Source organism: Prionailurus viverrinus, chromosome A2 (assembly GCF_022837055.1).
Source record: "Prionailurus viverrinus isolate Anna chromosome A2, UM_Priviv_1.0, whole genome shotgun sequence".
Taxonomy (NCBI): domain Eukaryota; kingdom Metazoa; phylum Chordata; class Mammalia; order Carnivora; family Felidae; genus Prionailurus; species Prionailurus viverrinus.
In genome coordinates, this window is record NC_062562.1 from 166706337 (window position 1) to 166726995 (window position 20659).

Sequence of the window (20659 nt, forward strand, 5' to 3'; positions counted from 1 at the left end):
TTTTTTTTTTATCTTTAACCAAAACAGTATGAAAAACGCCTGACAATTCGCATTTGAACTGCATCCTGAAAAATATTTGGGGAACGGGTTTCCAGGCACTGGCAAGAACAGGAAACAGCTCGGTGCCCACGCACAGGCCACGTGAACTTTGGGGCTCCAGTCAATGCGCAACGTGACGGCCGCCTGAGGGTCCCCAGGGGCTCCGGTCCTGTGAAACGCGCGCTCGGTCAACGTGTGCGAGCCCCTCATCGTGCTGGTCTCTCTGCTTCCCGCCAGGCGAGCAGGGCCGGGCCACGTCCAGCCCGCAGGCCTCGGGGAGCGTCTCCCGCGGCAGGTGCGACCTGCGCACAGCCGCGGGCACCGAGGGGCGGGACCAAGGCCGGCGTCCCGAGAGCGGAGGGCAGGGCTCTCCCAGCCAGCCCCGCCCCCCCGCAGCTCGGCCCGCCGCTGAAGGACCCTGCCGGCGATCCCCGCCCCCACCAATCGATCCCGCTCCTCCAGTCGACCCCCCGTCCCCCGCCCCCCAGCCCAGCCCCCCCACCACCTGCCGCCAGCCTCGCCCCCAGTCGACTTCCGCGACCTCCAGTCCAGCCCCGCCCCCTCGCTCAGCCCCGCCCCCCCAGTCAACCTCCACTCTTCCCCGCCCCCCCCAGGCCAGTCCCCCTACCCCCTTACCCCCGCCAGCCCCGCCCCCCCGGTCAACCTCCACTCTTCCCCGCCCCCCCCAGGCCAGTCCCCCTACCCCCTTACCCCCGCCAGCCCCGCCCCCAGTCGACCCTCGCCCCCGCAGCAGCCCCCACCCCAGGCCGGCACCAGGCGGGGGGCAGGGCTCCTCCCCGCCGGCTCAGGTCGCGCGTGGACGCCGCCCGCAGAGGGCAGCAGAGGCACGGCGCTGGGCCGCCCGCCCAACGGCGACGCTCGGGTAAGTGGCACGCGGGGGGCCGGGGCCTGGCAGGCGGCGCGGCGGCCGCGGTGGCAGCCCGGGAGCCCCGGCGGGAGGTGACACAGCCCGCGCCCACCCCCCCCACCCCCTCCAGCGCAGGCGGCACTGGCCCAGCTCAGAAGGGCGGGCTGTCGCGAGCAGGGGCAGCGGCAGCCGCGGAAGGGACAGGAGTCCGCACATCCGAGAGCTGCGGCCAGGGCGGCCAGGGCCTGAATGCAGCTCTGGGAACCGGTGCCGCCCGGCTCCTTCCAGCGGCCTCCTCGCGTCCGGAGCCCAAGCTGACGCCGGGGCCAGAAACAGCCAGAGGCGGTGCCCGGGCCCCCACCCCCCAGGGCAGGGGGCCCGGCGAGGCCTGGGAGGCAGACAGGCCGCCAGGTGCAGCAGGCCGGGCGGGGAGATGCCCTACTCCTCGAGGACTTGCTCGGGGACGGCGGGCAGGGGCTGAGACCCCGCGGCCCCGCGGTCACCGGTTGAGTCCCCTCATAGGCCTGCTTGGAGACTCAGAATCCGGCGCTCGGGAGAATGCTCACGATCGCATAAGGGCACGTTGGCTCTCCCTGCCCGGGCTGCGTGTCCCTTGTTTTCAGGTGTGCCTTGACTCACTCCTAGACCCGGCTGGCGAATGCCCACGGTCCCGGAGAACCCTTGGGGGGTTTCTAGACGCGGATCCCAGCCTTGCTGGAGACTCGATCCCCAGAACACCCGACCACCGCCCAACCTCCACCAATTAGCCATCTCGGAAACATCAGGTAATGTGGACTTCAGGGAGACTGTCCCCCTATGAGGGCTTTTCTGCGAAGCCCTGAACTTGGGGCGTTCAGAAGGACCCCTACAGCCCTCACCCCGGGTCTGCTGGTTCCAAGTTCACTGATAGTTTGCATCTGTCCTTCCCTGCAGTTGGGCGCTGCCTTCCAGAACTAGCAGGGTGCCCACAGGTGCTCCGGGGAGTCTAACTGGGGCTGTTAATTGAGCATTTAACTCGCACCTGTAAGTGCGTCCATCTGTGCTGAGACTCTGTGACGTCATTGTTTGGGGCGTGGGTGCCGTGTACCGTCTCCTCCGTGCAGCCTGCTAAGGTATTATTCCCAAGAGGCGGCTTTGGTTTCCGGCGCTGCCCTGATGAGCGGTTAAAATGAGCGATTTTGCATCTGTAGGAGGTATTTGGAGTTTAGCTATGAATTATGGAGTCTCGTACCCAGCTCCTAAGTTCTGCTACGGTTGTATCCAAACCCGGAAAATAGCTTTGTTTCTTATTAATACAAGTAGAGACTTTTCAAAAGTTCAAACGTTTTTCTGGGGAAATGTGTGCCTCTGTGTTGTGTGTGTGTGTGTCTGTGTGTGTGCAAAGATACAAGCATAATTAATCTGCTGTCATTCCTTCTTTAAATTCCGTACAAAAAGTCGTCACTCTTTTTTTTTTTTTTTTTTAACGTTTATTTGTTTTTGGGAGAGAGATCTCGCACGTGCGGGGGAGGGACAGAGAGAGAGGGAGACACAGAATCCGAAGCAGGCTCCAGGCTCCGAGTCACGGGGCTCAAACCCATGAACTGCTGAGATCATGACCTGACACGAAGTCAGACCTTCACCAACTAAGCCACCTAGGTGCCCCCCCCCAAAATTGTCATTCTAAGGAAGAGAAGTTGTCAATGCAAAATGAACAAAGGCAGAGGAGGACAGATATGTGTTTTCACTCATACGTGGATCTTGAGAAACTTAACAGAAGACCATGGGGGAGGGGGAGGGGAAAAATCGTTAGGAACAGAGAGGGAGGGAGGCAAACCATAAGAGACCCTTAAATACAGAGAACAAAGTGAGGGTGGATGGGGGTGGGGGAGAGGGGAAAATGGGTGACGGGCACTGAGGAGGCACTTGTTGGGATGAGCAGTGGGTGTTGTATGGAAGCCAATCTGACAATTCGCTATATTAAACAAAAAATTTAAAAAATTTTAAAGAGAGGGGCTGGCTTAGTCGGTTAAGCGTCCGACTTCAGCTCAGGTCATGATCTTGCAGTCTGTGGGTTCGAGCCCCGCGTGGGGCTCTGTGCTGACAGCCTGAAGCCTGGAGCCTGCTTCGGATTCTGTGTCTCCCTTTCTCTCTGCCCCTCCCCTACTCTCTCTCACTCACTTGAGCGCGCGCTCTCTCTCTCTCTCTCTCTCAAAAAATAATACATTTAAAAGAAAATTTGTTTAATTTTAAAGAGGAAAAGAGTCTTCCTCGAGCCCAAGTTAGGACAGCTGCCCAGGGTACCTGTCTTCACAAAGAAGAGAGTCCTCTGGGGAAGGGTCATGCGGTACAGGGTTATACGTTTGTGTTTTTTCCTTTTCACAAAGAGTTACAAATCGTCATGACAAAGGACATTCCAAACAGTTACAGACTTTGTTTTATGTTTTTATTTTTTTTATTTATTTATTTTTTAACATTTATTTATTTTTGAGACAGAGAGAGACAGAGCATGAACGGGGGGAGGGCCAGAGAGAGAGGGAGACACAGAATCTGAAGCAGGCTCCAGGCTCTGAGCTGTCAGCACAGAGCCTGATGCGGGGCTCGAACTCACGGACCCTGAGATCGTGACCTGAGCGAAGTCGGACGCTCAACCGACTGAGCCACCCAGGCGCCCCTATGTTTTTATTTTTTAATCTATTTTATGTTTTTAGTGTGTGCAAGGCTGTATGAATTTAATCTTACGGGAACCAGGGAGATTTTCTTTTTATGTCTGCAATGCTCCTTTTGGTGATTTATTTATTTTTTAACAAAGCAGATGTACACTGTGTTCACGGGACAGAAATTAGAGCCCACCCTCGGAGGTTTTGCTGAGTCGTTCTGACCTTGGTAAATGTTCAAGTCTAGCTTCCCTGGGAGCCCAGGAGCAGGACCCACAAACATCAAAAGTTGAAATTTTCCTTTATCATTTCCTCTTTTTGATCAGTAATCTTTCCTCAGAAAGCACTGACGATCAACCTTATGTTTTCCGGTCCCTCGGTGCCAGGGTGCCTGGCTTGTCTGTCCAGGGCCCATCAAGTCCCTGTTGCTAGGTATGAACATAATGTATTTTTTCACCCCTAGTTCCTTGTTGGGGACTTACTGTAACAGAACCGGTGGGAAGCTTAAAAGTGATAACATGTTCTCTATAAAGTCCAACCGGTGAGCAAACAGTATGCGTGCTTGGCTTAGACTGTTTTTGCGTTTGGTAAAACATTTAAAACAATGACTCGTGGACAGAAAAAGAATTCTAGTAAGTACAACTTGAAGGAACCAATGTGATGTTGGAATCGACTTAGGCAGGAGAAAAATCCAAAGAGTCTTGATTAAAAGGTGGGAAAATTCTTGATCATTCAAGAGGGAAGCTAGAACATGGTCCCACTGAGGAAACATACGCGTAACATACGTTCCATGGTGACTCTGGGGCCGAGACTTCACGAAATTCAGTCCCCCCATCAGGAGGTTATCTCAGGACCAGGAGAGGGGGCTGTGGGCGCACTCTGAGGGCTGGGATAACCTGGATGGGGTCTCTCCTTATCTCACATAAGGAAAGCGGAGCCTTGCCTGTTACCAGGCAGGAACCCGATGAGTCCAGGCTGCTGCAGGGACAGCCAGCGGGTTTGTTGGTGGGGACTGGGAGACATAATAGCCAGTTATAGCCAGTTAGGGAGAAGCACTTCTCTGAAAAGCAGGCTTTCAGTTTTCTGGTAATTTCTACCTCATCAACCCTATGGGGAATGGATTCAATTCCTCCCTGAGTTACGACTTTTCCTCAATCGTGAAGAATTGGGGGTGATGGTGCTTTGGCTACTTCCTTGTCTCCTCGGGTGAGGTAGGTGTTGGGTAAAGAGCAGTTTTGGTAAACCTTAGCTGTAACGTGCCTACACGCAGGGCTAAGCAGGAAGTTCTAACCTGTAGGTCACTGCAGCAAGGGAAACAGAAGCAACACGGTGTCAGACATGTGGAGACTTTTCCGGTTAGAATTTCCCGTCGTGAGTCCTTCGTTCCATTTCTATGGAGCGTGAGCGGAGCTCTGTCTTCTGTTACAGCTTCAGCCGATTTAGGGTGTGGTCGGGGCTTTGAAACAGAAGGGTTTGACCTACTTGTAACTTTTGGTCCCTTGTGCTAATTGAGGGGGCATCAGAGGTAGTTATATTTTTCTACATAGTTTGGCACTACGTGACGTTAAGTTCATTCCCAAGTGTATTCCAAGCAATCATAACGGTGTAGTCAGGGGTGGGAGTCTCGAAAGTTGATCTGATCCCAGTGGGTATCCAAGAGAATGGACCAGTAAGCCAGTCTCTGCCACCTTAAAAAAGGAGGTGGGGGGCAGGGGCCTCTTGTACCCATGTGACTCGCTGCCTGATTATCTGGGTCCTTACTTCCCAGGAGTTCATCTAGGTGCGGCAAGTGGTGTTGGCTTTTGTATACACTCTGCCTTGTTCAGCAGGCAATAAGGTTAATTAATGAGAGGCATTTCTATGGAAACAAAAGGAAAACACAGGTAATGGTTGGAGCAAATTATAAACCCAGTGTCTGAGTCCTGGATGCTGCCAGTGAGATATCTGTATGACAGGCTTCAAGCATCCTCAGGCGGAGTGGGGGCAGGCGGCAGCAATCTGATGGATTTTTCTGGTTCGTAGTTCAGATGTCTCTGGTGATCCTGTGTGTGGCCCATAGAGCAACAGACACTAAGAGGGCCTCTACATGAGCCATTGTGGCCGTGAGTTTCCCGCACCTCCCAGTCCGTGAACATGGAATATCTTTCCATTTCTTTGTGCCATCTTTGATTTCTTTCATCAGTGTTTTGTGGATTTCAGAGAACAGGTCTTTCACCTCCTCGGTTAAGTGAATTCCTGGGTATTTTATTATTTTGAGTGCTATTGTAAATGGGATCGTTTTCTTAATTTCTCTTCTGCAGCTTCATTATTAGTGTGTAGAAATGCAATGGATTTCTGTGCATTGATTTTGTATCCTGTGACTTCGCTGAATTAATTTATCAGTTCTGGTAGGTTTTTGGTGGCGTCTCTTGTGTTTTCTACGTACGGTATCATGTCATCAGAAAATGGCGAAAATTTTGCTTCTTCCTTACCAATTTAGATGCCTTTTATTTCTTTTTCTTGTCTGATAGCTGTGGCTAGGACTTGCAGTACTGTGTTGAATACAAGTGGTGAGAGTGGACATCCTTGTCTTGTTCCTAACCTTAGAGGAGAGGCTCTTGGTTTTTCCCCATTGATTATGATATTGGCTGTGAGTTTTTCATACATGGTGAGGTATGTTCCCTCTAAACCTACTTCGTTGAGGGTTTTTATCTGGAATGGATGTTGTATTTTGTCAGATGATTTTTCTGCATCTGTTGAAATGATCACATGGCTTTTATCGTTTCTCTTATTGATGTGATGTACCATGTTGATTGATTTGTGAACATTGAACCACTCTTGTATCCTAGGACTAAATCCCACTTGATCATGGTGAATGATTTTTTTAATGTATTGTTGGATTTGGTTTGCTAATATTTTGTTGATGATTTTTGTATCTGTATTCATCAGAGATGATTGGCCTGTAGTTCTTTTTTTGTGGTGTCTTTATCTGGTTTTGTATCAGGGTAATGCCGGCCTCATAGAATGAATTTGGAAGCTTTCCTTCCTCTTTTATTTTTTGGAATAGTTTCAAAAGAATAGATATTAACTCTTCTTTAAAACTTACATAGAATTTTCCTGTGAAGCCATCTCATCCTGGGCTTTTGTTTGGTGGGAGTTTTTTTTATTACAAGTTCAGTTTTATTGCTGTTAATCAGCCTGTTCAAATTTTCTATTTCTTCTTTGTTCAGTTTTTGGAGGAGGCTGTAAGTTTCTAAGAATTTATCCATTTCTGCTAAGTTGTACAATTTGTTGGCACATAACTTTTCATAATCTCTTACACTCCTTTGTATTTCTGTGGTGTCGGTGGTTATTTCTCCTCTGTCACTTCTGATTTTGTTCATTTGAGCCCCTTGCCTCCCTGTCCCTCCCTCCCCCCCTCTCTGTTTTTGATGAATCTGGCTGAAAATTCATCAAATTTTGTGTTTTATCAAAGGACCTGCTCTTGGTTTCATGGACCAGTTCTATTGTTTTTGTATTTTGTTTTTGTTTTGTTTTGTTTTTTTAGTTTCTATTTTGATTATTTCTGCTCTAATATTTATTATTTCCTTCCTTCTACTGATTTAGGGTTTTGTTTGTTCTTTTTTTTCCATAGCTCCTTTAGGCATATGGCTAAGTTGGTTTTTTGAGATTTTTTTTCTTTCTGAGGTAGGCCTGTACTGCTATAAATTTCCCTCTTAGAACAGCTTTTGCTGCATGCCAAAGATTTTTGGACCATTGTGTTTAAATTTTCATTTGTCTGCATGTATTTTTTGATTTCATCTTTTATTTCTTGGTTGAACCATTTATTGTTTAGTAGATGCTATTTAACCTCCAGTATTTAGGGTCTTTCCAGATTTTTTTTCTTGTGCTTGATTTCTACTTTCATAGTGTTGTGGTCAGAAAAGATTCATGGTATGACTTTGGTCTTTTTTTTTTAATTTTTTTTTCAATGTTTATTTATTTTTGGGACAGAGAGAGACAGAGCATGAACGGGGGAGGGGCAGAGAGAGAGGGAGACACAGAATCGGAAACAGGCTCCAGGCTCTGAGCCATCAGCCCAGAGCCCGACGCGGGGCTTGAACTCATGGACCGCGAGATCGTGACCTGGCTGAAGTTGGACGCTTAACCGACTGTGCCACCCAGGCGCCCCGACTTTGGTCTTTTTAAATTTGTTGACAGTTGTTTTGTGACCTCATACATGGTCTATTCTGGAGAATGTTCCATGTGCACTCGAAAATAATGTGTATTCTGCTGTTTTAGGATGGAATGTTCAGAATATATCTCTTAAGTCCATCTGGTCTAATGTGTCATTTTAAGGCACTCTTTCCTTGTTGATTTTCTTTTTGGATGGTTGTTCCATTTATCTAAGTGGGCTGTTAAACTTCCCTATTATTGTGTCACTATGGATTATTTCCTTTATGTTTGTTATTAGCTGCCTTATGTATTTGGGTGTTTCCATGTTAGGTGCGTAAATATATACAATTGTTCTATCTTGTTGGGTTGTTCTCTTTATGATTATGTAGTGTCCTTCTTTGTCTCTTATTGCGGTCTTGCTTTAAAGTCTGTTTTGTCCAATCCTTTGCCACCCCAGGTTTCTTTTCGCTTCTATTTTCATAATAAATACTTTTTCAATATGCATATGTCTTTAGGTCTCAAATGAGTCTCTTGCGGGTACCATAAAGATGGATCTTGCTTTTAATCCATTCTGTCACCCTGTGTCTTTTGATTGGAGGGTTTGGTCCATTTATATTCCAAGTAATTATTGACAGATATGTACGTATTACCATTTTGTTACTTGTTTCAGTAGTTATTTTTGTTCCTTCCTTGGTCTCTTCTTTCATGATGTGTTGGCTTTCTTTAGTGATATTCTTATATTCCTTTCTCTTTATTTTTTTGCATGGCTATTACTGGTTTTTCATTTGTGGTTACCATTCGGTTTGTATATAATATCTTATGCATATAGAATCCCATATTAATTTGATGGATGCTTCAGTTTAGACCCGTTCTAGAAGCACTAAATGTCTACTCCTCACCCCCACCACATACACACATTTTAAGTATATGATGTCATACTTTACATTCTTTTATTTTGTGAGTCCTTGAGTCACTTTTGTAGATATACTTAATTTTGCTGCTTTTGTGTTTCCTACTTTTCTTACTCCTGCTTATGGTCTCTCATTTTCACTCAAAAGAGTCTTCTTTAACATTTCTTTTAAGGCTGTCTTAGTGGTGATGAATTCCTTTAACTTTTGTTTGTGTGGGAAACTCCTTCTCTTTCTATTCTGAATGATAACTTTGCTGGATACAGTATTCTTGGCTGGAAGTTTTTTGGTTTTTTGTTTTTTCTTTCAGCACTTTGAATACATCATGCCACTCCCTTCTGGCCTGCAAAGTTTCTGCTGAAAACTCAACTGATAGCCTTATGGGGTTTCCCTTGTAGGTAACCTTCTTTTTGGTCTCATTCTGTTTTTAAAATTCTCTGTATCACTTCTTTTGCCATTTTAATTAATATGTTTCTTGGTGTGGACCTCCTTGGATTGATTTTTTTTGTGGACTCTCTGTGCCTCCTAGATCTGGATTTCTGTTTCCTTCCCCAGATTCAGGAAGTTTTCAGCTATTATTGCTTTAAATAAATTTTCTGCCCCCTTCTTGCTCTTCTCCTTTTGGGATCCCTATAATGCAAATGTTATTATATTTGATGGTGTCTCCATGTTCCCTTAGTCTATTTTCATTTTTTGTTATTTTTTTTCTCTCTCCTGTTCAGCTTGATTGCTTTCCATTACTCTATCCTACAGGTTGCTGATCTATTCTTCCGCTTCCTCTAGTCTACTATTTATTCTCTCTAGTGTATTTTTAATTTTTTAGGTTCACCTATTGTATTCTTCATCTCTGATTAGGTTAGTTCTTTTTGGTATTTTATCTCTCTTTGCTGAGCATCTCACTGATGTCCTCCAGTCTTTTCTCAAGTATCTTTATGACCATTACTTTAAATTCTCTATCAGCCATACTACTTATCTCCATTTTGCTTAGGTCTCTTGCTGTGATTTTTGTCCCATTCTTTCATTTGGGACATATTCCTCTGTCTCATTTTATCTAACTCTCCGTGTCTGTTTCTGCGTGTTAGGACAGTCAGCTGTGTCTCTTGCTCTCGAAAGTAATGGCCTTCTGAAGAAGCCCTGTAGCGCCCCGCAGTGCTGTGCGCCCCGTTCACCAGAACCCGGTGCTTCAGGGGTGTCTCCTGTTATGTTGCAAGTGCTCTGCTCTCATGGCTGAGACTCTTTTTCCCTTAGTCCAGCCATCTTCAGTGGCTCTCTTTGCCTGTTGTGGGAAGAGTTTAGTCCCTGTGCTGTTAGTGGGCGAGTCTGGGGCCACTTTAGGCTTGAGCTGAGTCAGACCAGGCATTTGTATCATGCGGTAGCATCAAACTGCAGGGTGCTTTCCCTGTGTTGTCCCCTGAGAAGGTTTCCTTGGTGGTGGGGGGGTGGGGGTTGGCTATAGTCAGAACAGCTCTCTGCCCCCAGTCCACTGCTGAGGCCATAGTCTGACTGGTGTGTGTGTGTGGTTATCTTTCCCTCTCCCTGCAGTGGGAGTCACTCTGGAGTAGTGCCGGCCCCTGTTGGGGCTGCTCGCACACTGCCAGGCTTGTGGTACCACTTTGGACAGGTTCTGGCCCAAGGGGTATTGGAGGGGGCAGGTCCACAGGAGGATGTGGAGCACTCGCGGTGCCAGCAAAGTGGCTGGTACTTAGGAAGAGATCTGCAGCAACCCAGGAAAACTCCCACTGAGGCAGGGATGGAGGGGCGGGTCCGAAGAAGTGTGTGGGGGCAGGGCACCCTGTTAGCCAGCCAGGTGGAGAGTGTAGGTGCTGCCCTGGTTCCCGCAGGTGTCTGTGTATCTAGGCTGGGTTGGGGGGCCACCTTCCCCCTCACATCCTATACAAGTGTACCTTTAAAATTCATCTGTTCTGATCCTAGCCATCCTGACCACACATAAAATTCTTTCCAAAGATTCCCCTTCACAAATTTTCTACTTTTTTCTTTTTTCATTTAGACTTTGTTGTAAATTCTCCCTCTCTAAATCACCAGTCTCATTTCAGGATAAAATTACTTTTTTTCTCTCAACAAAAACTTATTCTTATTCTTTATGCCTTTCTTACATATTTCCTACTTTGGCCATGCATAGAGTTGGCTTCTTTATCATTTCCAGCAGTATAATTACATTTAGCAGAATTTTTCTTTTCTTTTTACATTTAGCATATTTTTTTTTTACATTTAGCACAATTTTAACTCTTGGCTACCACAGTGTCCAGTGAAAACTTAGTTACCAATTGTGAACTATTACACCAGAATTCTTTAGAGTGGGAAATTTATGAATATATTTTATGACTTCTAGACACGTGTGTTTTTCCACAGTGCAACTTTCAATAAAGCACAAAACATGTTTACCAGGAGACCCAAGTATCTTTAGATTCTCTGTAATAAGAAGGCAAAAGCAGATAAACCTAATGTTTAGTAATTAAGGCTTCAGTATTTTATCTTATTTGGAAAAAAGTTAGATATCCAGTGAATTCAACCCAATGTGTCATTCAGTCTAGCAAGACTCCAGTGGTTTATGGTTTAAAGATCTTGGAAGCTTTTTAAAAGTTCGGGGCACCTGGGTGGCGCAGTCGGTTAAGCGTCCGACTTCAGCCAGGTCACGATCTCGTGGTCCGTGAGTTCGAGCCCCGCGTCAGGCTCTGGGCTGACGGCTCAGAGCCTGGAGCCTGTTTCCGATTCTGTGTCTCCCTCTCTCTCTGCCCCCTCCCACATTCATGCTCTCTCTCTGTCCCAAAAATGAATAAACGTTGTAAAAAAAATAATTTAAAAAAAATAAAAGTTCACAAACATTTTCTATAAAACTGACTAGCTCTGGGGCACCTGGGTGGCTCAGTTGATTAGGTGTCTGACTTCAGCTCAGGTCATGATCTCGCCGTCCATGAGTTCGAGCCCCGCATCAGGCTCTGTGCTGACAGCTCAGAGTCTGGAGCCTACTAGGGATTCTGTGTGTGTGTCTCTCTCTGTCCCTACCCTGCTCATGCTCTGTTTCTCTCTCTCTCAAAACTAAACATTAAAAAAATAAAAATAAAAAAAACTGACTTAACAATTACCCATGAAACCTTGAGACCAAATCAGCCATTATTTTAAGTCATTTTTGCTGACAGATTACAAGAGTTTCAACGTGAATCTGATACCTTCAGGTAGAGTAAAAGCTGATTATGTGTATTATACTTGACGTTGATAGTTCCAAAAACATGTCTATTTTCATTAAATCAATGGCTTGGAACCAGCGTTAGTACCGAGTGTGTTGCACATGTGTCCACCACGACATTAGTCAATTTGCTCCCTGCCGTCAACTTTAGCCGGGGCTCCTGGGGGGAAAGCCGAAATGAGCGGTTTGAGTCCAGGGGAGCCCTTGGGCCCCTTCATGCTGATTTGGGACATGCTCCCGTTTGAACCTCATCAGGAGGTGGCCTGACAGCTTCCGGTCCTCGGAGGTGAGGGTAGGAGGGGCCGGTGGTGCCAGAGGTGCTGAGGGTGGTGTGGGGGCCGGCTGTGCGAGTGCCCCAGTGGTGGTTGTGTGGGAACAGGAAGGGGGGCCGTAGAGGTGGGTGGGGTGCTGCCGGCCGGGCCAGAGGCAGATTCAAGGTTGGGACTAACATCTCTCCATTTCCATCTCCTGTCTCTCCCTCCTGCAAGACGGGCTTTCTCTCTGGTTGTTCTCAGCCGTCTGGAGGAGGCAGGACTGGAGGCAGTGGACGGGGCGTCAGTTCTGGTGCTTCTGTTTGGGGAGGTGGGTTTAGGACTTCCAGTGCCTGTTTTCCTCCTCCTCTTCCTCATCTTTCTGACTTTTGAGAAGGGCGTTGGGGGTCTTGGGTTTGTGCCCATCCTCGTCTCTCTGGACCATCGGTTGACATGGGGCGTCTTTATTACGGAGTAACCCCAAAAGCCTGAATGTAGGGAATTTCATCCCAGATCACGTAAACTTGGAAAACATTTGGGTTAGTTTTTATCTTTCTGAGTTTTAGAAGCGATGGCCCCTAAACCAATTAAATAGAGCTCTCTTACAAATTAATTTTGGCAACACCATCTGGAAGTGGAGAAAAGATCTCCGTTATTACACATGGACGTATAGACAAGATGCAAGCAATACATAGCCTTTGTTTCACTAATATTTGTGGAGAAGACATCAAAGACCCGATTTCCGACTATCAAAACAAATCTAACTGCAAGATGACATTATAATTTATGGGTCCATCAATTAGTTGTTTTTTTTTTTTCCATTTTCCAGTCAGAACACAGCCAATTTTGCCCAAAGATGCCAAAAGCCACAACAGCAAACACAAGCCATATGTAGCCCAGAGGACCTCCGTGAGCACTGATTGAACCAAACGGCTTCCTAGTTTCCGGTCGCTTTCTCTGTGTGCACGAGAAAACGAATTGAGACGTGTGGAAAGAACCCCATTTGGGCCATCCGAGACTTCGATTTTCCCAGTTAAGTAAGCATTGCGAATAGAGGTTCCCTATGTGTTGTGCACAGAGCCTGCCGGAGCTCCCGTGGGTGGTGGGTGGTTTTCCGGGAGCTTTCAGCTCTCGAAGCACGGTTCCCCATTCCTCTTGTCGTGGTTTTATTTTTCGAGTAAGGCTCGAAGGAGATCTAAAGATGTTAAGTGTGGTGGGCCAGTCCGTGCTGCTCAGATCCCTTCCCAGGAGCTGGGATACGCTCTCTTACGTGTCACGGTTTCTCCCCGTGAGGTCTGAGACCATTGAGCACCGGATGATCAATCCTATGTGTGCGTCCCCAGACGAGCCAAGCATTAGTTACCTCATGAGGTGGGAAGTTCCTCTGGGACCGCCACGTGTCACGAATAGCCACAGACGCTTCTGCGAGGCTCTCGGTCACCCGAAGGCACCATTTGGCCCGAAGGAGCAAGTGTCCCTTCTCTTCCAAGCTGAGTGATTCAGTGTCTCGTGTTTGTAGCCAGAAAGTTTACCCCAGCCTTCCGTTAATAGCATCGATGATGATAATGCTCAACGAAAACAACCAACCCCTGTAGGTTATTCCCGCCCGGAGAACGTCACAGGCAGCCCTCAACAGCTTGAGTATGAGGGCTGTCGATTCAAATTGAGGGGGTTGGATAGCAGGAGTCACCAGTACACCCGTGAGAAGTCGGAGGGCACACAGGGCTCGTGATGGGACGGAGCGCCGAGTTCCACACGACCCCCAGCTGTGTTCAGGGGCATTGCTCTGACACACTGCCGACTCCCCCAAGAAAGGTTGAGACAGAACAAACCTGCCTTAAAATATTAAAGAGAGGGGCTCCTGGGTGGCTCAGCAGGTTGAGCATCCAATTCTTGATTTCAGCTCAGGTCACGATCTCACAGTTCATGGATTCGAGCCCCACCTCGGGCTCTGCCCTGACAGTGTGGAGCCTGCTTGGGATTCTCTCTCTCCCTCTCCCTGCCCCTCCCCCCAAAAAATAAAGAGAAAGAAAAAGAATCTTATTCGAGCCCAAGTTGGGGCCACCACCCAGGATACACAGTCTTCACAAAGGTTGCTCCGGGGAAGGAACATGGGCTGCAGGATTATACACAGAATACACAGAGTTACAGAGAGAATCCAGAGGAAGGGCATTCCGGAAAGTGACAGGCTTTATCTTATGTTTTTAGTGTGCATGAGACTATATGACTTTAATCTTCAGGAAAGCATGGAGGTTTCTTTCTTTATGTCTGGAACGTTCCTTTTTGGTTATTATTGTTATTATCATTATTATTATTTAACAAAGCAGATGTACTGTGTGTGCACGGCAAAGAAATAGAGCCCACGCTTGGAGGTTTTGCTGAGTCCTTTTGACCTTGGTAAATGTTCAAGTATAGCTTCCCTGGGAGCCTAGGAACAGGGCCCACGAACGTTAAAAGTCGGAAATTTCCTTTATCAAAGTATCACACGTCATCCAAAACTGGAGTCCTCATCGTTCTGTTATCTAACGATCCCAGAGGATGACGATGGTGATGAACATACATCAATTCTGTATTGGGGAAAATCTGAAAATAGGCATAAACTGAAACGAAAACCAAGTCATTTGCATGCACTTGCAAAACAAAGCTTATGAGTGAGAAATCATGGCTGAAAAAGAATCAGGACAACTGGGATCGTGAAGAAAAGTTCGGAGCAAGTGCTACGTGCTCCGCTCACAACTGCGGCTCCTGGTGTCGGGGGCTGCGATGAAATCCCCTCTGAAAAATACAAAATGTTGCTCAGGAAAGTGTGTAGGAGAAAGTGTACAGAGAGTTCTAAACTAAAATCTTAACAGCGGCACATCCGTATCACCGTAAACTGCACCCCGTATCTCCGGGCGCACCTGTTAGGAAGCTGGTCCGTCACTGAGAAACCTGCCATGTTGCCCCTCTGGGGACGGAGGCCAGGCAGGGTACACGGCAGCACAAGGCAGACGGTCGTGTTCATCGTGGGTTGGTGGGCAGTGCGGCTGATCACGGGGAGTTTAGGTCCAAATTCCTAGAGGGTCCATGCTCCAGATGTAACCCAGGGGGTACACCCGCTGTCTCCTGACGGCACGGTGGCCGCCCAAAGCCAAGGTGCCATTTTTCACTGCCGTTCTCAAAGTGGATCCGTGAGTCTCCATTAAAGAGGTTATAAAATGTCCAAGGGAACCCACACCCAGGACCTCTGAAAATCCCGTCTTTGCCAGCATCTCACACATCAGGGCAGCTGCCCGCATTTTCTCCGAATTCTCCCTCCTGCTTGGCCAGCGCTGGCTCTTTCCGCTCAGCTCTGCCCGCACCTTCTTGCTTCTGGGATGGGACCCCTTGGGGTGCTCGGGGCTCACGCCCCGGGGCTGCAGCCGAGCCCGGCGCATGGTGCACACTGCCTTGGGGGGGCGGGGGGAGGGCACCAGGTCCCTGAGGTGAGAAGCAGGGGGTGAAGGCCGCGCCTTCCCCTGCTTCCCCTCGCCACGTAAAACCAGACGCGCGCGGCATTCCGGGCCGAGGAGTCGACTCTGCCCCGGTGGCCATCGGTACTTCTGCTCGGTGTCAGGGTCGGCAGCCCTCTGCCCGTCACATCAGCCTGCGCAGGTGCAGCGTTAACAGGACGCGGTTTCTGTTACGTCGGGTTGCCGGTGGTAAAAGTAACCTCCTAGGCGCCGGGAAGGGCGGCCCCGTCCGGTGCACTGAGTCCCTCTGCTCCCGTAGGTGCTGCAGTCCTCAGGGAAGGGCATGACCTTCTCTGTCCTTGTCCGGGACCAGCGGGTAGAGTCCCGTCTCTCGGGCTGACAGCAGAAGGGAGTCCCTGAGCCCAGCCCAGCACGGACGGGCTGCGGCGGGACGCCAGCCCCAGGAGGACAAGTCCTGCGGCGGGAGCCGTCCCTGTGTGCAGCCGGGGAAGCCACGTCGCCCCCGCCCGCGCCGTGAGGGGTGGATGTGCGCTGGGCATGACTCCCCGGCAGGCGGCGGGTCGGGACCGATCTCAGGGCTTTGGCTGTGCGTGTTCCTGAGCAGACATCACCTCGCCTCCCCGCTGGGGCCGCGTCATCCGGCGCTCGCTTAAAGCTAACGTTCCCACGGGAGGGGATCGCTCTTGCTTCTCAGCCCAGAAAATACCATCTCTACTCCCTGGCCTCCAGACCCCACGTCCTCCCTTCCTGGGGTCAGTGGACCTAACTTTGTGGATGGTTTTCCAGTCGTAAACCCCGGGCACCCTGCCCCTGCCCCGTGCCAGGCAGGGCTTCCGTTCCCGATCTGGTGAACAGAAGGGGAAGCCGGGCTTCTGGGCGCGGTCCCTGCTCCGCCTGCCCAGCCCGCGGTTCCCCAGCCCCGAAGAAAGACCTCCAGGGCCACCCTGGCCAAAATGCCACGGACGGCGTAACTTAGCAGCTCGGGAGCTCTGAAACCTGAACCCAAAACCCTGCGTGGCTCAGGGGGCAGAAGGGCTCAGCCTCCCATGGCCTGACATAGTGGCGATGCCCATTTGTGTCTGTTCTCCGTACGGCGGAGAAGGAGATGTTCACGGACCCTTGTTCTGTCATTCTGGAAGTACCTCCCCGTCTGCTGGTTTTGTCTTGTTTCTAACAGTGAGTCTTTAATCCTTCCTGGGTCGGATGCCTTTTCAGATGTGACGGGCGCCAGAGAAAGATACGCAGACACGTGCACGCACGCACACGGATGCATTTGCGTGTAACTCTACACGTGGATTCGGGGTTCTGGCCACTGGGTTTGAGAGGGTTCAGTTCAAGTCTGTGGAAGAGCAGGCGGTGAACTCGCAAGAAGTTCTCCCCAACCTCCACTCTGCTACTCGCTGGTTTAACTGGTCTTCATTTCCTTCTTTCTTAAAAGCCGGCGAAACACACAGAATTGACGACGTCCGTCATTTCTAAGTGTCCAATTAAGTGGCAACGAGTGTATCTGCCTCGTTCTGTAACCGTCACCCCCGTCCTCTCCAGAACTTCACTGTCCCCAACTGAGACTCTGTCCCCATGGAACACGAACTCCCCATCCCTTACCCAGCCCCCGGTGCCCACCGCCCACGGTCTCTATGGATTTGACGGCTCTAGGGACCCCCCCCCCCCCCAGAAGTGGACTCATGCAGTATTTGTCCCTTGTGACTCCCTTATTTGAGCACAACGTCCCCGGGGTTGACCCATGTTGTAGCAGGTGTCAGGATCTCAAGACTGAGTGTTGCGTCAGGCCCACGGGCTACCTTTGGCTTCTCCGTTCATCAGCAGACAGACACTCGGGTTGTTCCCCACTGCTTACGAACGGGGGTGTGTAAATGTCTCACGAAGAGCCTGCTTTCAAACCTTTCGGGTAAAGACCCAGGAGTGGAATCGCTGGGTCTCAGGGCGCTTTACTTTTACACGTCGAGGACCCTCCACACCGCTTTCCGGAGCGGCCGCACCGGTTGACATTCCCACCGGCGGTGCACGAGGGGTCGTTTCTCTACCTCCTGGTTTTTCTTTTTTTTGACAGCAGCCGTCCTGATGGGTGGGAGGTGGTGGTTCACTGTGGCTGTGATCTCCGTTTCCCTGACGATGAGGATACTGAGCACCTTACTGGCCATTCACCTTTGGAGACACAGCTGTGGAGTCCTTTGCCTATTTTAAAACCAGGCTTTTTTCTTGTGGTGGAGTTGGAGTCTTTATGTACTCTAGACCTGAGCTCCTTATGTGATACAGGATTGGCAAATGTTTTCTCTCATTCAGTAGCTTGTCTTTTCACTGCTGGTGGTGTCTGTTGATACGGAACAGGCTTGAATTTTGATGTCCGATTTACCTGTTTTCGCTCTGTTGCTTGTGCAGACAAGTAAGCGCATGCCTCAAAGGCGTTTTTTACACAGGACCAGAGGGAAGCAGGAAAGGCTTTCTGGGGCAGTGAGCAGGAGAGGCTGCCGGACGGAGCGGCAGGAAGCGGTGCGTGTGGCTGACAGGACCGAGGGGCTGGGTGGGGACGTCCCAAGGCATTGGGACTTCAGGCCGCACAGCCTGGGTACCTTCTTAGCAGGACCGTGGGACAGTACGGAGGGCGGCAGGGAGGGGAAGAGACAGGAGGCAAGATGAGCCTGGCGGGAATGGGGACGGACAGACGCGACCATCTGTGCAGGTGAGCTGACGGAGCGAGGGGACGTGTGGACAGGCGGTGAGGCGGGGGAGAGCCGGGGGACGTGCCAGCCGCGGCAGCTCGGAGGCGGCCATCGGGTGTGACGAGACGGGGGCGGGGCGATGGGGCCTGCCGGGTGCGCGGCGGCTGATGCGACAGACGTGGGAGTGCAGTCACCGGTGGGTGTGCAGAGGCAGCTAGGTTCCCGCGGATGCAGACCTTCCTTAACTGCACACTTGCTTTTTAACCGAGCAGACATCGGGGACTCGGGAGGGCTCGCCGAGAGCGCGGGTGCCTGGGTTGAGGGGCTTTGCCTCCTGCCTGCGGGCCGTCTCCGGGGCCTTGCTCGCTCGCAAGCCACAGGGTTTGAAGAACGTGGCGTCGGGTGGCCGGTCCCACTCAACCGTTCCTTCTGCAGTCCCCAGGGGTGGATCACAACACGTCCAACCTTTCCCGGTGACCGCGGGGACACGCATGATTTCTCCCACTCTCCTCTCGACACGCTGCGCCTCCCGCTGCAGATGGACACCCCTTTTGCCACCCGTCTGTGGCAGGGGGCGGAATTCCGGGGACTGCGGTCTTGGAGCTTCTCAGATGGACCGTCCACCTCCTCACCGGCACTCGTGGTGCCAAAGGGAGCCCGCACGGGTGGCCGCCGGCCCTGCAGACACGACACGGCCACACCGGGTCCCCGAGCACGGAAGCGAGCCTCATGCAGGTAAGGAGCTGGTTTTCATCTTATTGAGGATCAGCTTTAACTTAAAAACGGCCACGAATTTTGTTGCTGGGAAACAGTCCTGCTTAGAATAGCTTGGGCACGTACACCTTTTTAAACTGTAAGTGGCATGAAATCTAAATACAGAGAAACCATTTCTAATGAAAATTTATTGTCAGACTCGAGATGCGCTCTAAGCGTAAAATACACAATAGATTATTTAAAGACGGCACCGAGAAAACCACCACCGTCGCGGTAATCTGATATTGATGATCTGTCACTGGGACGATATTTTAGATACGCTGGCGTGGCGTTAAATAAAATTGCAAACACTTAAAGGTTGTTTAAATTTTCGTGTGGCTACTAGGAATTTTTAAATCGCACATGTAGTGCCTACTTCTGCTGAACAACCCTGAGCCAGACAACACGGGATGAAGACTTCGTTTTCTTAAGAGAAAAGAACTCCTCTCATCAACTTCCGTGAGAAGCGTTTACCTGAAGTCTCTATTCTTACGTGTTCCTCTGGAGCTTCCCCGGAGCCGCCAAATCCGTGCTCGACAGCTGCGTGAGCCAGCTGGCTGCAGACAGCTCCTGGAGTGCTTAAGGATGATTTCTTGGCAGCTTTTGGAAAAAAACACTAATTGAAAGGTTAATCAAATCAGTCATCCTCGCGTGTTGGTTAAGCAGACGCCCCGTCTCCGCCGCAGACTGAACAGATGCGGGGCTCTGCGTCCGCGCCTTCGCTTTCGAGCACGGAAGCAGTGGGGTGGCATTCTGAATCGAAATCGTGTTCTCGGTTGGGAAACTCTGCTTCCCTTTCAGGATCTTGCGGGATCTACGTTGGTAGCGACACTAATTCCAATTCTGCAGGGGATTTTTTTGTTTGTTTATTCTGAGAGGGGGAGAGAGAGAATCCCAAGCAGCCTCCACACTGTCGGCACAGAGTCCAAGGCGGGGCTTGAGTCCCTGAACCAACGTGAGACAAAGTCAAGTCAGACACTTGACCGTCAACCGGGCCACCCAGGCGCCTCTGCAGGTGAGTGTTCCTAAGTCTGCTTAGGTGCAAAATTATTAGCTTCTAAGCAGGCACGTTTTGTTAAAAATACAAGTAAATGCCAGAATATGCACTGTTCGTAACACATACTCAAAGAGCTCAAGATAAATACTCCCAGTAGCCGACAACAATAAATACGTGTCAGTCACGCTAAGACTGAGGATGTGCCCACACGGTAATCGGGCAGGTCACTGGGAAACACACAGAAGGTCAAGGGTTAGACAGGGGAGAATCACTTGAAGACACTGACCCGTACCTTAAAATTACGAAGTGTGTGGTGATGTCCCTTCCGCCTGTAGAAAGAACTCCACGTGGTCCCACCCCAGCAGAGCTGAACACCTGAAGAAACTGTCCTGAGCGTGTGATCGTCACCGGAGCCCTACAGGAACACTAAGAATTCCCAACATGGAATTCAATTCGTTCTGTGTTCATGTTTTTAATGCAGGTGTTCCGCCTAAACCAAGTTCAAGAGTTAAACTGTAGAGGCTGTGCGGTTAAAGAATAACCCATCAAGTGGGTCACAACCGTTTCAAGGAAGACGTCTGTTTCTAGGAAGGCATTTCGGGAATCGTTATGGAAGCAAACTCTGAACACGCCAGATGACCACGGTAAGAGCACCTCTGTGGTGGTATTGCTTAAATACGCTCCTGTACTGAACAGGACAGCGTAAGAAATGTGTCAGGACTGACCTACCTGCTG

At 49.9% G+C, this 20659-nt stretch overlaps 1 long non-coding RNA gene across 6 annotated transcripts in view; it reads left to right on the forward strand.

Annotated features, from left to right (window-relative positions):
• Positions 1-776: 776 nt before the first annotated feature.
• Positions 777-20659, forward strand: part of LOC125151661 (uncharacterized) — a 30298-nt gene continuing 10415 nt past the window's right edge. For 2 of the 6 annotated variants that reach the window (XR_007146914.1, XR_007146901.1), the window contains exons 1-6: positions 968-1692; positions 12871-13078; positions 17932-18004; positions 18610-18909; positions 19274-19942; positions 20406-20568. This is a non-coding gene — a long non-coding RNA (uncharacterized LOC125151661). Of the gene's footprint in view, positions 923-967; positions 1693-12870; positions 13079-17931; positions 18005-18609; positions 18910-19273; positions 19943-20405; positions 20569-20659 lie in introns of those variants that run through there. The other 4 variants (XR_007146915.1, XR_007146913.1, XR_007146902.1 and 1 more) reach the window with 4 other exon arrangements.